Here is a 16,084-nt window from a genome sequence, read left to right on the forward strand (position 1 = left end):
CAATAGTTTAAGTATCTGTCCCCCCCCCCCCTATGTCCTTTGGTTGGTACGCCCTTGTTGGTATAACATTGTTCTGTGTAAAATCCATATTTAAAGCTCTTGTTTACTTATCGGTGGATAAAATATGACTAATGCCAAATCAATATATAAATATGTTATAATGTTTTATTTGAATTTCTGTTAACCGTAGATCGTCTTTTATTACTGTTACAAAAGTATCACTGTAGCTTCTCCTACAGCTGGATTAGTCTTTTGGTTGTTCAATAAAAAGTTGTCTCTTTTTAGTGGAAAGAATAGTGATTTATGTATTTCAACATTTCCACTGTTGTACCACAGGTGAGGTTATATTGAATAATAGTCTTAGGAGCCAGACGGATTGATATCTTCCTATCAGGCATCAGCCAATGAAGGAAAAATTTCCTCTGCTCTGACGAAAAAAATTGGATGTCTGGACGTTGAGACCTCAAAAGGAAATGCCGAACCGGAAGGAAGACCAGATCGGTGGAGTTGCTCTTTTCTAACCCCCTAACTGGGATTCTTGGTCTCTTATTGCTCTGACAGTGACAAAATTAGGAACTGGTTCATAACAGTGGTCCCACCTGTCATCAACTTGATGTAAAAGGCACAGTCATGTGAACCTATTTATCGACTTGCCCTTTCCTGTTCTCGTTTTTGTAATTTTCAGGCTAAATTTGCATGCATTCCTCTTAGAACCTTGTAATCTCAAAGAAAAAAAGATTAAGTCTTTAACATGTTCAGTGTGGGCGGCATGGGTCTGTGCCGCCATGTCGCTCAACACAAATGGCTTATGTGTCATAGAGGGTTGAATATGAGAGTGCACTCCGTTGCAACATTGAACATAACCTCACAACTGTCTTGGTTTCTGCCTGGCACGCGGCACGGTTCCGGTACAGCGTTTACTGTGAGCGCCTACTTTGTCACTGCATCGGCGCATTGTGTGTATGATCAGTAGTGTTTATTTTAGAGATATTTTAACTAATAATATAGCCTGAAAATGGCTTTTGCAAATGAGGATGAGTACAATAGTGACGACCTACTGAGTAATACAGACGATAATTCAACTGACAACACTGACATTGACTCTTTCGACAGTGATGATGATGTGGACTTTGATCCAGCAGTAAGGTGCAATGTTTCAGCAAGTGGAATGAGGGATATTCCTTATAGGAGACAATAAGTTACTGATACCAATCCCAGGTAACAATGAATCAATTGATTGGTTCAATTATTTTGTTAATATTGTTTTTTTAGAAGAGACATGCCGATACACTAATGAATATGCTATTGAACTTTTTTTTGGCCCCACAACTATGCCGAGCTCTCGTATCCATAGATGGAAAGAACAAAGAACTTGGTATACCGATACACATCGGAACCATTTGAATAAACCAAATTCAAGATTATTGGAAGACTGATAGGAAATATAAATCTGCAGTTCTTTCGTGACCAAATGAGCTGTGATAGATTTCAATTGATTTTGAGATGTTTGTGTTTTTGCCTTCCAAACCCACATCATGAAGTCAAAATCCGGTTCATCATACAGCTATTCAGCAACGAAATGAGGTCAATATATTACCCTTCTAAAGAAATGTCCCTTGACGAGGTTATGATTTTGTGGAGAAGGCGACTACAGTATAGGCAGTATGTAAAAGGAAAGCGCCATAAATATAGTATAAAACAGTACACCCTCTGTGAACCTGAGGGTTTGATTGTGAGGTTTATGGTTTATTCTGGCAGGTTGGACGATTGGGGGGTGGGAGGACATTCAGGAAATGTTGTCTTGCACCTCATGCAAGATTTTTTTATCAATATAATGACTTGGATTACATATAGGTATTAATATTCCAGAATATTATGAATAAAATTATCAATCAGACATCCAAGACAATATAAAATATTTTTTGATTAGTCAGCTCCAAGTGAATATTCAGTAAAATTTATTACTAAATTTTTAACTATTAAATATTATCTGGTTTGTCTAATAAAAATAATAAAAATCACAGTTCTAAATAAAAATAATGGATTTATTTAAAATGGCAAATTAAATAGTTCAATGCTTCAGAATTTCATCACTCTCTATTTTCCACAAAAGAATTGACAAACCGTTTAGTAATATTAAAAAGGTCCTTTGGCAAGAAATAAAAATTTCAGTCAAATATATCAAACTAAAAATTAGAGCTCTCTTCTGAAATAAAATAATAAAGTTTTCAAATAAAAATCAAATACCACTTGGAAATAACTAAAATAAAAATGTTCACTTCTAACTAAGTTCAATCAAAATTCAAAATTCAAAATTAAACTTCTCTTTCCACTAGTTGTACCTTAACTTTCAAGTCTTTGCAATTCAGATATAACTCTCTCAAAACAATTATTAAAATTCAATTAATTTCCCATAAAAAATTCACCATAAAACAGTTCAAATTAAATATTAATAAATTACTAAATTTCCAAAATTCAATCAAAGTGATTAACAAAGTTCAATTTTAATTCACTTTTCTTGCAAGTTTGAACCAAATGTAACTTGTTTGATTCTATTGTGCCTTAATGTTCATCAAGAATCAGTTATGCAGATTGCTCTGAAGTTTTTATAAATTTAATTTTTCCTATAAAAAAGACAATAAAATTAATTTAATATCAGATCTGAAAGACTATTTCAATATAACGTACAATAAATTTGGTGCTTACCTCAAAATCCCTCGTGGAAAAAAATTTAGAAACACGGCGCACACTGTCATCAACTAAATTCACGATAATTACCAAAAAGAAGGCAGAAAATTATGAGCTGGCAATTTTTATAGTTCCCCTTCCACCCCTTCTGATGGACATCCACGGTGTTCTCTCATTGGCCCAGCCGTATCCAACTTGAGAAACAATAGGCCTCTCAGATCTGACGTAACTGCAGTACACAAGATCAGTTCTTATCAATTCAAGGCAGTGAACCGCCTTCCTAATAATTTAAAGTTACCAGCACTAACTTGCCAAAGGATTACATATTCGTTTTTATCGTAACTTCTCACAATCTAACTAAAATTAAATCCCAATATTTCTTTCCCAAAATTTTCATGTAATTTAAGTTTTAATAAATAAAAATCAACCAATGTAGCTTTAAAAACGTTACGTTACTCCCCCTCCTTTACTTCTAAATACGGCCCAGCAGTTGATAAAAAAATTTTTAACACCAATTAGCAATTTAAAATGTTTTTAAAACGTACATCATTTAGTTACCCACCAATGCTTTTGGAACAGACAGAACAGTTAAACAAATAAAAGTTGACTCGCTATAAAAGGACTCGCTGAAGGTCAATGACTCGAGATAGTGAAGCCTAATACCCACACAATTCTAATTTTACTACATCTACAGTAGGTCAGTCGTCCCCAGTCCAAGGTATTTTGTTCCTTCCGGTCTCCCCCTGTCGACTTTTATGTTTGGAAAACAGCTGCCCTCAGTTGGCTTGTGCGCGCCTCAACAGTCGTGTCGTCCCTCGAGTTCGTCGCGTGACCGGTGTTAGCTAGTGCAAGTGTTGTTCCACATCTCACCTCCACAGCATTCCACACATAAACAGAACATTCTCTCTTACTATGACATAAGTCCCCTTTGTTACCATTTATGTTGGAACTTCAGAGCTTGTCTCGTTTTGTTTTCAAAAAATTTAATTTTTATCCAACTCGAAGATTGCTCATTCTTTCCTTCATAAACTTTATTAAACTGTTTAAGACCCTTTCTTTTATTACTAATAAGTTATTTACATTGGATAATGGGGGGGGGGGGGTTGACATAAATTTCTTTCTCTCATTCATTCACAATAAATAAATCAAAACATGAGATTGGACACACAAGAAGGCATGTTAGTACATCAATAATATAATGTCTTTATACTAATATCAGACAGTATAATGGTTGTAGACACTATTATCAAATACAAAATTTCCAAATTTTTAAAGTCCTGAGGCCATGTAATTCTCCTCTTCATGTAATATTTATTTATATATCATAAAAATCCCCCTTTTCTTTTAATTCCTGAAAGAAAACATAAAACCTTGACTTGGCCTATGGTTACTCAATTATGACATTTTACTATGGGTTTTTTAAATTTTTTTTTTTTTGCTGAAAGAAAAAATTGTCCAATTCTTCTTGAACTAATTTTCACTTAAGCGGCTCTCAAATCTCGTAGATACACTCTTTTCAAAATTTTTAAGTCCTTGGTGTGCTGAATTATATAACTGTTCTCTTAGATAATAATCACAATCCTTTATGGTCCGTCAAATTTCCTATCCAATTTATTTCTCTGTCCAGGTATTTTACAAAACACTTCATCATTAATTTTAAACTTTCAGTGGTTTCTATTATAGGGCCTTAACTTTGAATTTTTAATACACTGTTTATTTAAATTTTCCAATGCCTCTGCATATTTTTGACATTTTTCCTTTGGCACTAAATTTTCAAAAATTGATTTCAAGTTCCACTTTAGATCCAACTCATTGTTGGGTTTAAAATTAAACATCAAAGAGTAAGTGCTACACCCTGTACTGTCATTCACACACGAGTTAACTGCTTGTTGAATCTTACTTAAATCAGCGTCCCAGTTCTTTTTGCAATCACTATACAAGTATGTCAAAATTGAATTTAAGTTTCTTAAATATCTTTAAGATTTGTTACTCTGGGGGTTGTACGGGATTGTAGTGATCAATTTCACAGCCCATTTGAAATGATTTGCCCTTAATTCCTCGCTGGTGAAGTAAGTGGCGTTGTTGCTCACAATAACTTCTGGCAAACCAAAGTTTAAAAAAATATTACTCTCTAAAGCTTGCAACACCATATCTGAATTTACTTTCTTGAGAGGTACGACCCAATTGTACTTTGTGAAGTCGTCCACCATGATAAGGATGAATTCATTCTGCTTTGAAGATCTAGGCAGAGGTCCAAATACATCCATGTAGATTTTCTATAGTGGACGTGTCGAAATGTTTACATGCAGTTCACCGCGGTCCCGCCAGTTAGTAGGTTTACTGCTAAGACAAATAGAACACCTTTTAACATTGGACTTCATAAACTCATTCAGATCAGGATGATAAAACACCACTGCAATTTTCCTTAATGTTTTATTAACTTCAAAATGACCCCCACTTGGGCTATTATGATAATAATCAAAGACTGCCTTAAACATTGATTCGGGGAGAACTATTTTAGGGGATTTAGATCTTGAATTTGTATAAAATAAAATTCTTTTTTCTACCCAAAAACCTTTGCGCTCATCATCACTACTGATGTTTTTCAACTGTTCTTGCCCAATTCATCCTTACCCTGCTCCACTTCTAAATACTTGGGTAAGAAAGGATAGAAGGTATTTACATTACAAGTTACATTTACTACACTATTTGTACACATATTTACAGCAGAATTATTTGACAGTTCTTTCAACACCTCTCCATTAACCTCATCATTGTCATCAAACAGCCGTGACAAACAGTCTGCAGTCACATTATCACTCCCCTTAATATGCTTTACAGTGAAAGGAATGGACAAAATTGTTTCCACCCAAGTTTCCCTAGTTTTGTGTGGTTGCTCAAGACTCAAGTAAGTGCGGAGTTATCAGTGTACAAGTTAAACTTCTCTAATGGACCCCTTCTGATGGACATCCGCGGTGTTCTCTCATTGGCCCAGCCGTATCCAACTTGAGAAACAATAGGCCTCTCAGATCTGACGTAACTGCAGTACACAAGATCAGTTCTCATCAATTCAAGGCAGTGAATCGCCTTCCTAATAATTTAAAGTTACCAGCCCTAACTTGCCAAAGGATTACATATTCGTTTTTATCCTAACTTCTCACAATCTAATTAAAATTAAATTCCAATATTTCTTTCCCAAAATTTTCATTTAATTTAAGTTTTAATACAAAAAATCAACCAATGTAGCTATAAAAACGCTACAATCAAGCTCTCTATATGGACAACTTTCACAATAGTTTGACACTTGCAGGTAAATTTCTTGCCAACAAAACTTATTGCGAGGGGACATTACGAGTTGACCGAAAGTTGAACCCACAACCTGTTATTACAGTTAAATTGTAAAAATATTAAACTACCTGCCATTATGGAAATGGAATTTTAGTAGGAAAATGGAGACACGAGTGGGATATTTTATTCATCTCCACTAAATTTGAAAGTACCATGATTACCATGGAAAACAAAAAGAAAAACCTTAACCTGTAGTGCATTATAATGCACATATGAAGGGAGTGGACAGGGCAGACCAGCTGATGTCTTACTAACCCATAGAAAGGAAAACCATCAGGTGGTACAAAAAAATAGTTGTACATTTTATTCAAATGTCTGGTGAACTGTTTATTCTTTTTGAACATGAATTCAAGTAGGAAAATAAATTACATTTTTACATTTTAGAGACAAATTGTATATTCTCTTTCACCCCCAAAGCCAGAAGAGCCTGGCTGAACTCTTCCTAGGTATCCTCTTCACCGCCTTTTTTTCTTTGTTCTCTTAGGACAAGAAGCTAATAAACTGCATGTAGTCCTGTAAGAACCTTTGTGCTGCTTCTTGAGTGACAGGATATTCAGGATGGGCAAGGCTAGGGAGTAGGGGCCGCCTCTTATCAAGATCCATGAGGAAAAATTAGGGCACTACATCTCAAAGTCTTGTCTCCCCGGAAGAAGGGGAGGCCAGCTCTGAACCAGCCTCTCCAGTCAAAGCAGGCAGGGGGTGGCACACCCTTGTTGAGGTTAGCAAGAACCTCCGATAGTTAGGGAACAAAACCCCACCAACTCCAACAGTCATCTCCCACAGTAGACTAGACCTATCGAATTGCCCATGAACCCCAGAATCTCAACATTTGCGGTTAGTGATGTGCCGCTACTGGACATCCATAAGGTTGCCCAGATTTAAGTGACACATCGGTTTTTGCTGTGCCCAGTGGTGGGTTCAACTGGAAGGTATAAACAAGTCAGAAATGATCCCTGCTGGGTATCTTCACCGCCTTGTCCAAAATGAAGGACGAGACTAGAAGAACGACCGGAAAAGGAAAAGATGCAGAATTTGTGCAAGAAATGGACTAAACTAGCGCACATCCTATCTGTGCAGTGGTTGTCCAGGACAATCTGCATTTTGTCTTATTCGTTTTGACAAATTCCACAAAAACTAAAAAATGATTTTTGGTAGGTTGGAGGGCCGTAAATAGTATAAATAAATAAATGTCTTCTGTTATGCCATTATAAATAGTATTTAGAGGTTATAAACAGTATTTAGAGGTTATAAACTGTAAACCTAACAGTGGAAAAAATGGGGATAAGTACTGTAACAGTGTTGTGTGCTAGAGTGCCGTGCAGTGAGTGTGCGGCACAGAACCGAGCCACAAACTGTGACGTCATCCTAAAATACCATTTTTGGGCCAGACACCACTTTTGACTTCATTGGTCATCGAAGAGTCATTTGGGTAAGTTATCGCTCATTTTCATTTTTAGCAAATATTTATTGTCAATTGTGATTTTTACAGCAGTGAATGTGTGAAAGATATGATAAAGATGGGTAAACATGAATCCATTGAATTTGTTTATACTACTATAAGCATAAGTGAACCCTTTTGCTGCAAAAATTTTATTGTGGCACATGCAAACATTTGGTCTTAGCGCATTATTTTAGAAACTGCTCTTTGTTCAGTTTTTTGTGTGAAAATTATTAATTTACTTTTTGTTTTTTATCAGTTAAATTGTGTTAAAAATCATATTCATTATGTAATAGCAGTATAATATTTGTAGATCTTGAAAAATGTGGTTAGTTATATTGTACTGAAGTAATGCCAACAAAGTTATAAGTAGCTGACATTTTAAAAATATACGTTACTAAAGTAAGTATGTTAGTAACAGGCATGTGAAATTTTATGGTCTGGCTTTTAAACATTTCTATAAAGTTTTACACAAAATCCAAAGGTGTTAAAGTTGATTTTATAATTCCAGAGAGGTTTAAAACTTCTCTTGTAGCATATATTGTTCTGCAACCTTTGATATGTTTTATAGTGGTTGGATGCATGTAACCTTTTCAAGTGTTTCGTATATTTTGTGTTGGCACACATTGAAAGGTATAGAAATTATATTTAAGAAGGCAGTTTTGCACGTTTTATAAATTTTTAATAAATATTTAAATAATTTATAGTAATATTTTTAAAATAATTGGTTACGGTAATATTAATATTTTGTTAACCATTAATTTATGATAATATTTTTTAAAACAATTATTGGGTAAGGATTTGAAATTAATAGCTTTATTTGTTGTGATGTGAATTTTTCATTGGATTTTATGAAGAAATGATTTATTCATCTGAAATTAACTAATAAACTATATTTTGTTGTTTTAAACAATAAATTAATAGTTACCATTAAAATTATTGGAATGAGATAGCATTTATTTCAAATATTTAGTAGTTAATTACAGAGCACTATTACTGCTCACCTTGAAAGTTAACAAAATTAATGAAATTCAACTTTTATAAGCTGTTTTTATAACTGTTTCAGATTCACAAGGCTGAACATCTATTAAACCCTTAACTGCCACGCTCGTGTTATCATATGCCAAACAGCTGCTTCGCCACCTGGCAGCTGTTGGATGAAACTCATTGGCCTCTAGTAGTATTTATTTGAACTACTACAAATCCACAATAGTACTGTATAATTGCTACTACACTCTGTCGGTGTAGAGAAACTTCTGTGTACAACAGTTTTTATATACTCATGTATTAAAATATTGAATTAGTTACCTTTGTTCTTTTTTATAGCGTTCCTATTAATTTAAAAAATACTCAGTTGTTTCAACACTGTAAACATGTTCTCTAATTCGTAACCGCTAAATAGATAAACCGCTCACAAAAAACCTGTGCAGAAGCATATATCTAAGCAACAACGCGCAGGGGAGAGCTCCCTTCAGTCGTGGGGAGTGGGATAAGCATCTCCTCGTCTCTGTTTTATCAGCTGTGTGGATAGTGTCTCGCTCGTGCCATTTTGTTTACCTGCAGCTACTTACCTATACTATAAGTATCTTGTATTTTTGTGTGTAGGCCCATACAAGCGTAAAATATTGAACAGACATATCCAGGGAGCTTGCGTTTTAGTGTGAAGTTAGCTGCTAAGTGGCAGTGGTCAGGTCAGGGGATAGAGCAAGCGGGCGAGTGCCGAGTAGTGGTGGGGATACCAGGAGAGGGTGGCATCACAGCGGCGGGGGGTATTTACCCCACCCTGCGTGAACTAAAATCGCCCAGTGTCTTTTTGTAAGCGGTTTACCTATGGTACATAAGTCTATCTTTAAGGTTATAATCATTAACCCTACCGATATAGCTTCTAGTCAATATATCATTTTTAAGATCTCTTGTACTTATTCTCTAAGAATATTGTAGTCAAGTAATTAGGAATATTTTTTATAATCGTCATAAGAATATTTAGTTAGTAATAGAACAATTTGTTACTCAATTACTTTTAACAGTGACCTCACAATCGTTCAATATTTAATATTTTTTTAAATATTTAATTAATTATTTTACAGATAAATGGATTACTGACTGACCAAATAGCTTCTCAAGCAATATTGTTGTTTTTATTAGGCTTTTAGGTTTTTTTTTGTTTCTTGTATGTTTTGTGTAAATAACAAAGAAACAGCAAACTATATAAATATTAGTACCTTAAATAAATGTTGTCTCTAGATTAAATGGGCATTTTGTTATGGCTACAATGAGTATGGGTTGTGATTAACAGCTGTTTTTGTTTCTGGGATATTGGAAATTCTTTAACATTAATTTTTGTTGATTTACTTCAGCACACATACAGTGATTTGTGGGAAGTTGAACTGTAGCGATTCAATGTGTTAACTTAGTTAAAGTTTTTTTAATAGAAAATTGAGTTTTAACTAACTATTTTCTTTTCAACTATGGCAAATAGGGCAATGGTTTCATGTTTTTTTTTAATAAAATTATTGATTTAGGCATATCTTGGTTCAAAGACTCAAAATATTTTGTTCTTTTGTAATACGTAGAGAATAACCTGCCTTTATTTTAGTCTTCCCAGTGTGTGTATAGGAAAAGGTTGGGTTGATTGCAATTAAATAATAAAACTTGTATATGCAGGTTAACGAGCTGTGTATTTATTGAGTACAATTGATAGACTGATCAAAATATTACAAAGTAAACAATCAAACTGTCTTAATAATAACAATCCTCCTTGTTAGGCACTGAACTATGTGGAACTATTGACACATATGAATTGTTTTTAAACAAATAAATTTTATACGAATGTTCAGTTACAATTTGTCTTCAAACGTATGTGATAAAGTATTAGTATTAAAGCGGTTCCTTTTACTATCTGTATTTCTATAAATGCACTGGCTAAAAAGAACTTCGTTAATTGGTTTATTTTTCTGTTTTCATCTTGTTTTCCTGTAATACAAACGTTATTTTTAAGTTTTTTATTTCTGTATACATGTTGTCAAATATGAAAAAATACTGTGAAATGTAGTGGATTACTGAGAATATAGTGATTTATTTTGAACTTTCATAATAATTTATCTTTTTAGTGGTTTTATAAATAAATTATTCCTTGTTTAATTAATATATTGTTGTATAGTTTTATTGGAGCTAACTACAACAAATGGCATTCTGATTATTATTTTTGTATGTTGAGGTATTTACTTTTTCCTATATAAGGTTTCAAAATGTATCAAACCAAGTATGTAACATTTATATTTTAAAGAAAGTTGTATGAATTCATATTTTGTAAGGAAGTGCAGTGGTGTGATTTATGTTTAACACACAAAATGAATTTTATGTTTGACTGTATTTATGTGTGTTCCATAGCTATGTAAAGTTATTACTTGTGCAATGTTTAACCTTATAATATCAAATTATTTTATTTTTTTTTTTTTACTAATAAACGTAGTCAATTATTCTAATAAGCTACATAATATAAACCTGTTTAATAGCTTGTGTAATTGATTCTCAACCATAAACTTATATAAGTCAGTCATATTATAAAACCACAGTTGAGTTTATAGTTTGTGATGAGTTATTGGTTCAATAAAAATGTGATAATAATACATGTATTATTATAATCATAAATATATTTGATGAATAATGTTTAAATTAACTTGTTTAATAAAAAAATCACTATACTATTTCATTATATTTTTGTATGTTGTATTGAGAGATTTTATTTTTTTACTATGTATATTTTCACAATCAATTAAAAATTTTATTTTGTAACTAAACTGTTTTCAATCAAACCTCCCCACAAAAATCTGATTTTTTATTATTGAGGTTCTAAATATTTTAATAGCAGTATTTTGATTCAAGTATGTGTTTGGTTATGGCGGATACGAGTATTAGAGAACTTCAGACTATTTTTTGATGAGTTGGAAAAACTGCTGAACACCAATGCAATAAGTGCTACGGACAAATAATTTTGCTTGAGTCTGGGAGATCTTGTAGCATTTTTGTTAAGAAAATTGTCATCCCAGCTGAAACTCTGATTATATCTATCATGATATCTAATATATACGGAAAAATAGCAATACAGTCCAGCACAAATTTAAAATATGTTATAAAATGACAGTCTATTCCATTGACCATGTAGAATGTCATAAGGTATATTCGTAATAATTTAAATTGCTATATTTCCAAAAAGACAATATAATTCATATCACATATTGAAAATGCATTGGAGTCAACTGACCCAACCTGAAATAACCATTTTGTTATCTCGTGATTAGATATACTGTTGTTTTATTTAGTGATCTCTGGACTTCGTTCACTATCAAGATCTTTTCAAATATCCCTGTGGTTAAGATGGACAATAGGATAAGTTTCTGTTTTCTCTCTTAAATTCTTTTTACTGCACCAGATTCATAGCCAAATGGTCTCTATCTCTGACAAGAGAATCATCACTCCCCCTTATCTTTCCTAAACCACTTCCGATTCAGCGATGATAATTCTCATATCTCCTTCCTGTTCCTCTCTCACTGCAATAGCGGTATCTAATGGTTCTTAAATAAACAATGTTTCAAAATAGTTTGTAAAAAATTATTTATGACTCATGATGTAAATTTAATCTTTAGCTTTCAGTTATTATAGCAGACATGTTTCAATCCTGGTCTCAGACAAGGACGTAGCCAGTGAGGGGGTCTAAGAGACCTGGACCCCCCAAATTTTCAATTACTTTTTTAGCAAGCGATTATTATTTAAATAATTCAGCATTATTGACGTGTACTGCTGAAAGATTGTTGTTAACATTGAAATGGGTCAAGTACTATACAAAGAAAAAAATTGATTATGAGTGGTTGGTTGCACTTGTAACTTGCAGGGAAAATATCAGTCGTCTTGACCCCCCAAAATTTTTTCTGGGTTACAGTTTTAGTCTTAAGAGTTTTTTGATGAGTCAGTGTGCGAGTAATATTTGGCTCATCTAACTGTGATGGTGATAGACTTTAAACATTGATAACTAACTAAATGTGTTAATTAAACATCAGTGTGCAATGTTATTAACCCAATAAAGTAATCAGAAATCAGTCGATCTGTAAACGTTTTATAATATATGGAAATACCCCATGACTACTTTTTTGTTGATGAAGTGAATATCAAAGATGGAAAATTGAGAAGTTCAAATTTAAAATATTATTTTTGGCACTAGTAATTTCCCAGAGTAATGATTGGAATTTTATTTTATAAAATATATGCCAATGAAAACAGTTTGCCAATGTTGTTATAGATTAAAACTATAACTTAATTTATACTGTAACAAATAGAATATGGCTTGCGTAATATTTGTAAATAATGTTGTACGTATAATGTTTTGTTGTAATTTTATTACATTTGTACATTTAAAATTAAAACTATAGCATGTAAGGGTTCTAGACTTCTTGTTAAATAGTGGACAGTGTGGCTGCTGGATAGGTGTCGCTCTTAAATAACATATCAAGACAATCACTCACATTGCTCAGCACAGCACTCACCGGACTGCACATGCACTGACATGATTCTGCGTCTACTTGTCGCGTCAGTCGCCACAAACTTGCCTGTACTTGCCATCAGACATACAGCATGTCACTTCCCGTCTCCTTCCATGGAGGATCGCTGAGTAATTCTTTTTACCAACTTGCATATTATACTTTATATTGCAATTTAGACAATGTTTCACAAAGTTTTGTCATCTTTTATCTTCTTCAAAGGATTCAGACTTCTTTCCGTTTGCTTTTATAGGATGGGAGGGGAAGGGAATATAATATTAACTTTATAAACTTTGAGGGAAACATGCAGATTTTGTGAACGAATTTAACTAATTAATTGTTTAGGTGTAATAGCTACGTAATGCTGCGTTGAATCCTTCAACCCTCTTCCGTAACACTACTGAAAACCCCCTTTACCTCCTGTGGTATTTTGTAAGTTAGAGACAGGTCATTCTCGTGTTGTAAGTTGGCAAGTCTGATTTGATGTAAGAGTGGAACAAGTGCTCCCTACTCATCTTAAGTTTTGGTGAGTTCAAAGAGTTGACGGTTGAGATCTAGTGCTCTAAATATTCAATGCTGGTTAGAGGATTTCTTAGACAAGTGTTAAGGGATCAGGAGTACACATTCCGGTTAGTATATGCAGGAGTGGCATAGTGCCGTTGAATACTTAAGAGTGCAATTTTCTTCAGTTTTCAATTTGATTGATTGGATCGGGAACTGTTAAGCAAAGATTAAGAGTGCTTGTTCAATAGATTTGGAGATCAGATCTGAGGGGGCATTTTCCGAATTTGTTTGTTGAACATATTCTAGTGGATGAGAGGAGGACATTTTTTGGTTCCTGATATTGTGCAGCTGGATAGTGCTTACTTATATTGTGTTGATTCAGTTCAAAATTTCCCAAAATCATCATCCCCTAAACTAATGTAGCAATGAATAGTACACCTTGAGTACTGGAATAGAATAAATTGCTGTCTATAAATAAAACACTGGTTAAGTGTTGGTAGTTATTTTCTTGAAAACTTTCAAACCCACAAATTTCTAACCATTACACAACATTGCAGGAATAATTGTGAACCCAATAATTATCATAGTTCCTAATTCATACAGATTAATCTTCTTACAGAGGCAGAATTTTTATACAGTTTGGATGAGCTTGTTAGCCGATCTTAACCAATAAAACGTTTTCAATATGGCGGCCATTCTCATTTTGGCAACTTTATTATGTCCAGTATGTAAAAAGATAAATTATCATTTACACTTCTCATAAAATTGTCAAGTAATCCCAAGCAACTTTTATTCCTTCTTACTTTCCAAAAACTGTTACATCATCAAGGTTACAAGATGGTAGCCTTAACAAAGCAACCAGTGTTGCCAAGCCATTGCCCTCTACTCTATATAATCCAAACTTGGACTGATTCAAGGAGTGTCTTTGGGCCTTTGTCCTGAGGTGAAAGTATTGTTTGTCCTTCCCACCCTAAGGCAACCCTACCCTAAATAAACATGGTGGTGCTATTCCTTGGTTTGTGCCTCTCATCTACTTTCTATTCTTGTCTGGGTGAAAGCTAACCTAAGCTTTCCACTATTAGAACAAGCACTTAATACCTTTAGGAACCCTGTCATAAATATTAGGGACGTCACTCATAATAATCATGACTGCACCATCTCTCCTTTATAATTATAAAATGATGTTTAAACATGAGCCTTCTCTAAGATATATTAAAATTACAGTATGTTACTATCCAATATAAACCCAGAATATATAAGCCAGAAAAGAACCGAGGCTGTAGTAATCAAATCATTTGAGGACATATTACTTAGGTATAATATGAATACATTTTGGGTTGATTTGTTCGAGGTCTTTGAAGGGGGAAGTAGATAATTGGTTGTATTTTATGGAGTTTATAATTAAGTACATTTTTTAACAAGAGATACAAGAGGTTCATATCTATAGAATTTCATAAGTTTAGCTCAGCAATTAGCATAATTTTTATATCTTTAAGTGAATTAGGTTTTAGAATAAATGAAATCAATAGAACCAAAATGTTTTAAAAACCTCTATTTTTACAAGAAAAAATAAAAGTTTTTAAATGAAAATCAGCTTTAGTCTCTTTTTATTACCTAATGAAAATTGGCTTTTGTCTCATTACCTACTCTCAGAGAGAAAAATGATCACTCTGAGTTTACTTAAGATAAAGCCCCACAGTCTCTTGAGGCTGGACGTTTTAATATACAGATGTGCAATAAACTGTGGGCACTCTGAGTGTTGTATAGCAACTATCAACAGATGTTTTTGTAACGTTTTAAATTCTGGCTGCAACCAAATTCTAATGTCACAGATTCAAATCTTGATATTTAAAAATGTCTTCGTGGTCATGTTGCATATTTTTATAGTTTTTTATATGCATCATGCATTCAAAGCAGTACTTAGAGTAATTAATTTTACTAATATTTGTTGCTTGGGTTTTACCTATAAAATATAATAACCTTTATTACAATTATATCATATTTATACAATACCTAAACTCTAAGCATAATTGAAAATATCTGACATTTCGAAATCTAGAAGGCTTTCTTGTCAGATTGACTACACAAAATTGTTTGATAAAAATTGTTTTTGAATATCTTGTTTATTAATAAAGGAAAACCATTTTGATATTTGGGACAACTTGAAATTAAGATGAATGGAACTATGCAAAATAACTGGTGTGCCCCTTTGCACTGTGTTTGAATATATTTTTATTGTTCTGTTTTATGTTTGTGTTATGACTAATTTTTTTCACTTTATATCATTTTAAGATGCAAGGCAGATTTGTCATGAACCTTGTACAGCTATTTTATAGTTCACAATTTTTAAATGTTTAATATATACTTACTTACTCTTACTCCCAGGGCCATTTATATCGGAGGTGATATTTAGCCGCACCAACAAAGCTCCTCCATCTTGAACGGTCCTCTGCATCTTCCTCTGAAGCGCCCACCTTCTCCATATCAGCCTTCACCTGGTTCCACCATCTCTCTGAAGGTTTAATATATAGTATGAAATTTATATAGTATGTTAATAAAAGATGGCTGAAGG

General features: G+C 33.3%; 1 protein-coding gene across 2 annotated transcripts in view; it reads left to right on the forward strand.

Moving 5' to 3' along the window:
* Positions 1-15,105, forward strand: part of LOC124364187 (putative ankyrin repeat protein RF_0381) — a 28,535-nt gene extending 13,430 nt beyond the window's left edge. Inside the window, exons 4-5 of one of the 2 annotated variants that reach the window (XR_006922585.1) lie at positions 7,347-7,465; positions 8,541-15,105. The gene's annotated coding sequence lies outside the window, so the exon portion shown is untranslated. The remainder of the gene's footprint in view (positions 1-7,346; positions 7,466-8,540) is intronic. The other variant, XM_046819477.1, reaches the window with a different exon arrangement.
* The last annotated feature ends 979 nt before the right edge of the window (positions 15,106-16,084 follow it).

The sequence above is a fragment of the Homalodisca vitripennis genome, chromosome 6 (genome assembly GCF_021130785.1).
Source record: "Homalodisca vitripennis isolate AUS2020 chromosome 6, UT_GWSS_2.1, whole genome shotgun sequence".
NCBI classification, from domain to species: domain Eukaryota; kingdom Metazoa; phylum Arthropoda; class Insecta; order Hemiptera; family Cicadellidae; genus Homalodisca; species Homalodisca vitripennis.